Genomic DNA, 10,866 nt, shown 5'->3' with positions numbered 1-10,866 from the left:
AGACTGAGTTATATTTTTCTCATAGCATAGCATAACATTAAATGAAAACAGATACAACAAATGTGACCTGCAGTCTGAAGGATTAATTAATGATTATGTTTAAAAGATTTTCTTATAGTGATTTAGTGTATTAGTATGATGTGGAATTACTGATGTATTGAAACATTGTAAGGATTTCTATGAGGAATTCAGTGTGCTTTTATTCCTCCCCTTGTGAATAGATGTGAAAAAACTTTCTACAAATAAGTTCACAAGCCCCATATGTGTCTACTTCACAAGGCTATGAAATTGGTTAGAAGAAAAATGAGGATTTAATGTAGAGTAGGCTATCCCAGCCACTTACTACTTCCTCTTCCATCAATGGTATTTCTGGTCTCTGTTTTGTGCTACAGGCTGAGGCTTGATAAATATCTCTTCTAATGTAAGGGTGTTTAAAATGATGTAGAGATAGTCTCCGCTAATTTTAATAAGATTATTAACTGGGACCTGGGTGGGAACTTGTGGTATAATGACAATTTAATTCTAGTGTTTGTTTAAATAAAGGAGTAATATTAACTTATATTAGCACAAATCATTGCAACACATGAAAAACTGGTAGTTCTTATTTTCTTTTTGTGTTTGGCAAGTTTTCCCCCTCTGCATATCACAATGGTATATTATTTTAATTATGACAGCTCTTTACTGTACAGATAAATTTAAAGGCAATGTCAACTTCAAGCTTTCTGTGCATGCCCTGTGCTGCTTTCCTGTATTGAATGGTACCATTGAACTTTTTTTTTCACACAAATGCTTGAGGAGTCCTGCTGGTCTATCACTAGTATCGCAGAAAGAAATTTCAATTAAACCCAACACATTTATAATATCTAAAGGGTGTTATTAAACTCGGTTGCATTGCGAAGCTGCTCTGTCTGCTGAATTTCCAAAAAAAAGAATTTTGCCAGTTTTATCTGGCCAAATAATAGTTCTGGAATCCTAAAATATGTTGGTCCTATTTTTCTTTCCCTTCAATAGGCAAAGTTGAACAAGACAGCTAGACAAAAAGAACTAAAGAATAAAATAAAAAGATAAAAAGAACTAACTAAATAAAAAGAACTAAAGAATTGAAAGAAATTGCAGTTTCAGGCTGCTTTAACTATTCATGGATGCCAAAAGGATGCAAAGAAGGAGATTCATACCAACAATGTGACGGGGGGGGGTTATTCTATAGTGATCCTGTCAGTAAAATAAATTTAATGTAGTGTTTCTTACCACTCTCTCCCATCTCATGTAAGCATGCAGGTGGCTGAGTACTGCATCCCAGGAAAATTCATCGTTTCAAACTCTGTAATTTTCAACACAGAAAAAGATATAATGCTGGGAAAAGGGATGAGGAGAAGCTGTATTTGTGCAGTAGAGTATTTTTCCAGTATATTTCTAAGCGCAGCAGTGAAATTACAAGAATAGCAGCACTATGCTGCTGTGTCTTTGGTGACTATTGAGAGTTTTGCAAGCTTATTTATACTTATCTTGTTGGGAGAAATGTAAAAGGCAGGATATTTTATAGCACCATATATTTATTTAAAGGCTTTATAGAGAAGACTTCTTGCCTTTAACATCCTTGGTTATAATCTGTGCCCTGTGAACTTTCACTTATCTGGAGACTGTAGTGGTGGCACCACTTTGTTATTGATAGGGAGAATCTTGATCTCTGCATTATCTGGGTGGTTTTGTTCAGCATTCTGCCCCCAAGGCTCTCAATAAAACCTTCTTTATGAGAAAATTTCCACAGATCTCAGCTACTTGCCTAATGCTTGAACCTGTAGTGTTGCGTAGGTACTCCAGATGTCCTGACTCTCAAACCAATGTTTCGGGAACTTCTTGGGTATGGTTATGGCATAATATAATTCTTTTCCTTTCTGTGTAACTTTCTCTTTGGTGCTTGTAAAATGCATAGTTATTCTCTGATGGCATAAAGAGGTGATAAATGTAATTACCAAAGAAGACAACTGCAATCAGGTGATTTGCAGGATCCTATGCAGGAGTGTAGCAGTAGGGGAAGATAGATGTAGACAGTACTGGCAAATACCCTGTGATGCACCTAACCCATCTCTTGTCAAAAGGTTTCCCTGCAAAACCACTCGGGTTGAGCAAAAAAATGTGTGTCCAAAGTTATGTTGCATTTAGAGCGGAGCAGTTTGTAAAAGTGAAAGAGAAGATATTCTATAATTAATAATTAATGTCAGCAGCTAGAATGAACATTTATTGTCCGTTTTGCTATGCACAAATTTATATATGTATATAAAGATGCATAAAAAATTGCAGTGTACAAATATTAAGAAAATGATTTGGCAACAAAAAGCTTTAAAACTCAAATCTGAAAGAAGTTAACCGGAGTTTTCATTCCCCTATAACTGGAATATGAAGGTTAAGAAATTAAGTCAAAGTTTCAGAGAAAATCTCTGGTGTGGAATTAAACACTAGATCACATTCCAAACGTCTAGAGTAAGATTTATTATTTCTTAAATCAGTAGATAATTCACATTCTCTCAATTTATTTCTGGTTGCTTTCAGCAGCTGTAGGTGTATATTCCAATGTTTTGACACCTTTCAAGCCAAGAAGATGAACAAACTTATGCTGAAATAACCAAAATTATTCTGTTTCCTTGAGGAAATATCAGAGGAACTGTATCTACATGTGCTTGTCCCACGTTCGAGGATCTTGTGAGGATTTGCTGGTTTGCTTTGGGTTATTGTTGAACCTCAAATAGACTTTTCTCTTGGGCATCACTCATCCAAGATACCCAGACCAGGTAGGATGGGGGAAATCTTTCTCTCATTACACTTGCAGCCCAATGTCCTTGTTTAAAAATTACTGCAGAGTGGTCAGGGAGTTTAAGCTGAGGGATTCAGTTCTTCCCTGCGCCAAGTACCTTTTTCTGAATTTATTTCAACTGGTGTGCAGCTCAGGGTAGGGAACATTGTGATCCATGGAGGTTGTTCCCATGGCTGGATATAAGCTCTTTGAAAACACAGGGGTTATATGGGAAATGCACTCTTCTTTCAAACTTATCTCTCCAGCCCTGTTTAATAAATGATGTGATCATGATCTTTTAACATCAGTAACAATTTGTTAGTCATATTACACTGTAAAAGAGAGACTGGGAAGCTATCTGAACCATTTTAAAACTTAAATTAGCCACCATAAAGTGCAGAATAAAATTATAAAGACTTTCTTGTAATACAAAATTCATAGAGACAAAACTCTAATTTCCTGATGGATACATGATATTAATGTAACGGATACCTCCCTGTAGTTAAATTGCATTAAATGGTTATTAATGCTTGAATAAACTTCAAGGAAGTGGGTACTGGTTGAAATGGGATAATATTTTGTTCTGCTAAATTATATGTTAATTGGTATTTCCTTTCTTGTAAAAGGACCTAAAGGGCTTCATAAAATATGTGGTAGAAACATTATTTTCCCAGAAAATTCATCAGCACTCATGATGACATGACTTACACGAATCCCCAAAGTAAATAATTCTAGCTTTCAGTTATTCAAAAATATACAGAGCCGTATGCAGCTATGAGCTGAATAGTTTCCTGTTTTATTTTTGCATTTAAAGTTATACTTACTTTGCTTAAATGCAGGTAACTGCTTCCAACGTAACATATGGATAATGAAGACTATTGACACGACATAGGGAGACCATTATTCCTGGGCTAACAAATAAAGGAAACAGGCAAAGGGCCTCAACACTGATCTCTGGATAATTCGGAGGGGTATCAGCAAATCAGGAGAAGATTGTTTAAGAAAATCTTGTTTAATCCATCTTATTCAGTAGTCTAATTTTTCCTGAAGTTTGGTTTTTTTTTTATACTTTCTTTGTAGAACTGCTTATTCCTTGTTGTGTCAGAACTGAACAGAGTTGTTATTTGAGGACTAAGTATGGATACTTTTTCATTTGGAAAAGAAAAAAAAAACAAATAATTTTTATATGAATATGTATATTCTTATATTTATGGATATATTGATATTATGAATAAGCTTCCTTTCACTTGAACATTCAATAATATTGCACTTAACAATTACTGAAAATTAGATGTTTCCACCTTTTCTTCTAAAGGAACTTTAGCTGATTTATGAATGAATGCCTATAGATAATTAACTACATCACATAAAAAGAAGTGAAATTTGTTCCTTAAGAACATAGAACCTCTCACCGTACCAAAGCCATTAAGGTTTTCATTGCAATGTTTTTGGGTTTTCCAAGGTGGATATGTAAGTTTATGTTTTTTTTCCTGATCCTCCTGGCCCCCTTCCCCATGTTAAAAACAGACCCTGTCATATAGGTTTTTAATTTAAAAAAAAAAATGTATTTTTCAGGTTATACTGTCTCGAAAACACAATCACAGCCCTCAAATACCTTCAACATGAGATATCTTTCTCATGTAACTTAAAGAAAATCACTAAGAAAGAATGAGGTTAGCCAAAGTTTTTGAGCTCTGTGATTTGTCTTAGAAGAAAAACATGATAGTGGAATCAGATACTTTTGATGAAATATAAATACTTTCATATTTACAAGGAATGGGTGAATTCCCATTTCCTGATTGCTGAAGAAATCATATAGGACACAGCATTTTTGTTTCCAGCCAAGTGTGATCCCTTCCATAGATTTAATTCAGGGTCTGGCTATAACTGTTTCTCTCAGCATGCCTAGTTTTTTCTTGGCTTCTCTTCTCCCTCTTCTTATGTTTTCTCTAAGGCACTCACATCTTCATAAAACCCTTCATCCATCTGTGTGTGGGTGCGTGCTTGCATATAAGTAATAACCTGGGTATGGAAGGAGGCTGGTGCAGTTTAAGCTTGCCTGGGTACATAAAGGTCGTCTTACAACTACCATGTCTGAAGACTGGTAATTGAAAAAAGTTACCTCCAAGAAGGCTTTATTCATTTGCAAAAGCTTGCATGTAATTGTGGAAATAATGCCTATAGCACAGAATCACAGAAGGGTTTGAACTTGAAGGGACCTTAAAGACTATCTAGTTCCACCCCTCCATGCCACTAGACCAGGTTCAAAGCCCCATCCAACCTGGTCTTGAACATTTCCAGGGATGGGGCATGACTAATTGTAAACAAAAAATATTTTATAAAAGTCCCGCAGAGCCCTTATTGCAAACTCTATGTTGGCTTGTCAGATGCCAAGATGGAACTTGAATATGTTATGGCTTCATGTAACTTTTCAGTAATGCAGGATGCTTGCTGATGGAAGAAAAAAGCCATTGACTGAAGGAACTTCTCTGAGAAAAGAAAACCATTGTGATTTTTATATTAAAACATACTTATCCTCAGCTGATGAAGACATGACACTTAGGGAGATGGCTTAGTGGTGGATTTGGCAGTGTTAGGTATAAAATTAGACTCAGTGGCCTTAAGGGTCTTTCCAACCTTTTGATTCCTGAAACTCTCACCAATTGGTCCGTGATAGGCAGCTCTTATGGGTGCTGTAGTTCATCTGAGGCAGAGCAGGGTGTTGTGAAACTTTCAGTGCACAGTGAGAGAGACCAGCCTAAGCCATCTGGAGTCTCAGCATTTCTGATGACAAAGCTCCGTGAGAGTCTCACCTGACTTGTTATGGCTGCTGGTGAAGCAAGCTGATTGAAGGGGATACATTGTGCTGCACTCTGCATTGCTAACAGAATTTCTTTGTGACTGGGGGAAAAAAAGAAAAAAATCAGTGCCAACCCATTTTATCCTTAGAGGTATTTTTTTTCTGAGAAAGTAAAAAAAAGCAGAATTTATATGGGATGATACTGGCTGAAGTTACAAGTAATTTGTCAAATTTATGTGTTGCTTTCTGAGATTTAACCTGTGTGCTATTCAGCTATTAAAGTGCTTTACCCTAAGGCAGCTCATGAACCCTCCCTTGCAAACCATGCAATAAAGTTTATTCTTTTGAGCAGAAGTTCACAGTTTTGTCCCAAAGGAAACAATAACTTCATTGTCATCCGGGGTCCTCATCGTGTCAGGTGTTTTGACAAGTGACTGTGCTCAACAGTTTCCACTCACATGGCAGGGAGGGAGTGGGGTGGGTATTAAAAATAAATCCCTCTGCAACAGGGATTCGCATGGGAAAATCTGTGACCTGATTTATCTGGCAGATCAGGCTAGATAATCCAAAGACTCCCAAAGGGTATTAAAATCTAGGAACTGTTAATACAGAACCACCATGCTTCTCTGATGATATTAGGAGATGGATGCTCTTGTGGAATACTGCTGAGAGTTTTTAGAAACAAACTTCTGTTTTAGGGTGTTATGACAATTTTCTCCAGAGCAGAGGGAGCTCAGAACTAAGTAATGCTCCACAATGGAGGAGTGATTTATTGGACAATGTCTCTGAGCTCCCAGACTTTTCCTTCCCAGCTCCAATACCTTGCAGAAGAATGGAAATGCTTTGTAGGCTTCATCTTAATAGGGACTCCCCCACCCCAAAACAAGATCTTTATCCAAAGATTTTAATTAATTGCAAAAGTTAAAAATAAATCGTGCTGGAGTACCATTGATAATCCTCCTAGACTGGCTTTCATTCATGTTAATGTGTAATACAGCCACAGTAAGATTTAATTTTAACCATAATTATAAAAGTTTGAAATTAAATCTTACTAGGGATGTATTCTCCATTAATATGGACAAAAACTGATCTGGGAGGATTATTATGGGGGACACAAAGATTTAATTTTTAACTTTTATAATTAATTCAGAAACGTGATAAAGGATTTTGTTTCAGGGGAGGGGGAGTGCTCTCCAGACCACTAAGATATCCCAGCAGTCTTTTAGAGCCATCTTAATTACAGCCACAAATAATTATTTGTTAGATAATAGTGGTCAGGAACTCAAACTGCTGCTTTAATACAGTGTCGTGGTTTAAAGTGCAGGCACTTTGAAACTTTCCCTGAAAGAAGCACTGTAGTTCATGGTGGGGAAAGGAGCTCAGATTGGTGTATATATATATATATGTGTGTGTGTATGTATGTATGTACAAATACATGGCCACAGAGGTAGAAATACATACATATAAAGTGTATATGGATATGTAAATATGCATGCATTTTATGTAGGTGTATGCATGGATATAAAACTTGTAACAAAAAAGCATTCATTCTAAAAATTTCTTATACTTTATATGTGTACATCCACAGATGTACACAAACATATAGACAGCTCTTTCCATTACAGAAGAAGATACAGCAGTAAAAGAAGATTAACGGAAACCATTTATTTCAATGGATGCAATTGTATTTGGCTGCACTGAATTTCAGTGCATTTGTCATGCTGCACAGCAGGCAGAGGGCAGAAATCAAGTAAATTTATTGAAAATTTACTATCGAGGATGGGGTTATGTCACAATTAAAGATGCATGAGAAGGATTAAAGGGAATGAAGTATTCATTTCACAGGTACATGTTTAAGAATCAGCTTTAGCTTGAAATTACAGGTCTCTGAAATACTATGCCTTGATGATTTCATGTTCAATGTATCATAGTAACATCCACATCAAATATGAAGAGGGGTTGTTTTTGGAGTCCAGTTTGGGGTCACCTTCTTTTCTTTTCTTTTCTTTTCTTTTCTTTTCTTTTCTTTTCTTTTCTTTTCTTTTCTTTTCTTTTCTTTTCTTTTCTTTTCTTTTCTTTTCTTTTCTTTTCTTTTCTTTTCTTTTCTTTTCTTTTCTTTTCTTTTCTTTTCTTTTCTTTTCTTTTCTTTTCTTTTCTTTTCTTCTGATCTGTTTTTTTCCTTGACTCCGGTATTGAAATTTTCACATTCAGTCTGAAAATTTAAGATTCTTTCTTTCTTATGCCAAGAAATATGAGTGACAAGTCCTGGTGAGGATGCACAGAGTTCAGAGGAAGGTTTATATCATTATCCTGACAGTTCATCATCAGCTGGGATTCAATTTTAAATTTTTCAAAACAAAGTGGTAGTTCTTTGTACTTTATTGAGAAATTATATTTATTATAGTATGAATACTTTTTTATTGTTACTAGTGTTACTTTAGTTTTGAGGGTTGGTTGGCTTTTATTTTTTTTTAATTTTCTCAAACTTTACCATGTCTATTTAGTAAAAAAATAGAATATCTGTAATTTTTTTAACTTTCATTTTTAACAATCACTTCAAAAAATATAGAAATAAGAAAACCAGTCTTTCAGAAGAGTAAAAATGTACTTTGGAAATGTATATTAATCTAGTCACAGGATCTTTCTTATCTTCATGTTTTCAGAAAATATGTATGTATTTGTCTCTCCTATTAAATAATTATAGAAGTAAAATCTGAACAACTCTATCTTCCACATCTTAATTCAATCAAATGTTTCTCTGTTTACACTGTAGCTTCCTACGAGCATGTGCTTCCATTTCTTATTCTCCTTTCTACAAGAAATCAGGTTTGGACCGCATTCTAAACCACATTATAATGAAATTCTGTGGTTATGCAAGGCAGATTCTTCCTGCATTAGCACCAATAATTACCCCTCACTGTGCACTTACATTAGTAAGGTTGCAAAGTGGCCCCAGGTAAATAAACTGATGAGTGGAAGAGCGTTTTCAGGTAGAAATTATCTTTGAACCATCATTATAGTGTTTTGAACCTAAACTTGACTGTAGGATGCACTAAGATACATAGAGCAGGTTACTTTGAACTTAGTTAGCTGCTTGAAAGACCAGAAATTGGTTATGCTAGGAAAAAAGGAGGTATTTTATGCAGTGTGTGTCTCTGGGAGAACACCCTCTGCATCTAGCATCTGTTTGAAAAGTGTGCACACGCCACTTCTGCCTTCAACAGTAAATTGAGGGCTGCTTTATTTCACCTTTCTGGTTAACCAAAACCTACCAGCATTGGTAGTTTCTTCCAGTGGTCTGAGCTGGTCATGGTAGCTCCCCACCTCATTGTTCCAGAGAGGAATTCTTAAACTGATAGTAGAGTACTAATACAAGTCACCTTTATCTCTGTCACATTCCCAGTAGATACAGTGTATAGTAGAGCTTCTACTGGTGTTCCTTGTTTACTACTATAGATGCTGATTTGCTCTTTGCATGCTGTTTTTTTTTGTGTGTTTCTGCAGAAAACATAGATATGGATACTCCAAAAAAAGAGATCAAAAAAGGCTTAAAATAGGTACTTAAATATTTGACACTTTTATAATTGCAGATACTTTCATTTTAACATTATTTGTGACAAACAGTTGTTATCCTTTGGAATAATGATGATAATAAAATCAAAAGTCATTTGGGTCTTTAGCTACAATATAGCATACAATCATTTGCTTTTTCCTGACTTCAGTGGTTTTGAGTCTGGCACATAATAAAGGGTCATATGAGGAATACCACTGATACAGGAAATTGCTAAAGACTAAAGTTGTATTTTTGGAGTGAGCTTTTCCTCATAGAACTATGTACGTGAGGAAAGCTTGCATTCATAGTCACTTAGATTACTATACTTACTAAAATTACTGTGTAGGGTGAATGAAAACAAGAGATTTAGGTAATATATTTTGAGGACCTCAAATTCTGAAATAGGTAATAACAATTGTTCTCCTGTTACTAAATGAGATATTGGACATGTTTGGGTTTTTTTTACTGTTTTCACATTGAAGGGAATGTATCCTTTTATCAGAAACAAAACGCTTCCTGGTCTGTTCTCTAAAAAGGAGGTCAGAGACGAACTGTGATTCAGTTATGGTATGAAGTGTAAGAAAATATTGCTCATGCTTTTAACTGAGAAAGTCATCTTGAAAAGACACTTTGGATAGTGAGGGTTACTGCTTTTTCATGGGCTCTATAGCTGAATTTGAGGCATGAGAGGAACCTTGAGCTTTACAAGCAGTTTCTTGGGCAGGTCTACTGTGAATACTGATTTTTGAAACCTGTTTTTGCTAACTATATAGCTGAAATGTCCTGATGATTTCTTTGTATTTGGAAAAAAAAAAATCAGCAATGTTGACTTAACTCTGAAAGCTTCTTTGTTCCTACTTATCATCAGCCACAAAAATATGAGCCTCTATGACTAAACCTCAATGAGACACAGTAATTACAGCCCAGTTGCACATACACCATGATTGAAATTTTTGTTTGAAAATTTGGTTCTTGTGGCAAATTTGCCTTAATAAGTTTAAGATATTTATTACTTATAACACACATCCAATTAACTCTAATTTAATGTGAATGGAAAAAAAATGATAAAAGGTTTTCCTCTAAAAGAAAAAAGTCTGACTTGATGTTACTTTATTCCTTCTGATTACAAAAAAAAAAATCAATATGTTTCTGGTGTCTTCAATTTGTCATTACCGTAGAGAACATATTACAAAATAATAATACTTTTGCTGTAATACTTTCCATCTAAGTACATCTAATTGTTTTATGAAGTAATGAATGAAGTCACACATCATTTCTGTGAACTTGGGAATGCGTATATTTTACGGATAGGAAAAGTAAGAGAGCATACCATAATTGACCAAGTTAGCTAAACTTGCAGAACATGCTACCAACTAATTTAGGAACAGATTCCAGAAATCCAGATTTGACCACGTTGACACTGTTCATTCATACTGTAGCAGAACAAATTTGTGTGTGACTCTGTCCTGTCATCTTCATCATTCCCAGATTCCTGGATTTCCAAGAACCTTCCAAAGAACAACTAAAACACTCAGTGTTTCATAAAAATGCACCAAACAATGAATTCTGCAATCTGTACATGCTGCTGGAGATATGTTACATAATGATTAGATAACGATTGACTGTTTAACTTAAAAAGCATTGCTCTGTGGTGTATACAGTTGGCTGCCCCGCAAAAGGGAAACAGTGGTAACTTCAGGAAGCCTCTAACTTCATCAGAAA

Source organism: Pezoporus occidentalis, unplaced genomic scaffold (assembly GCF_034315485.1).
Source record: "Pezoporus occidentalis ecotype Australia unplaced genomic scaffold, CSIRO_AGI_Poc_V1 ctg54, whole genome shotgun sequence".
In the NCBI taxonomy this organism is placed as follows: Eukaryota; Metazoa; Chordata; class Aves; order Psittaciformes; family Psittacidae; genus Pezoporus; species Pezoporus occidentalis.
Note: the sequence above shows the minus strand (reverse complement) of the source record.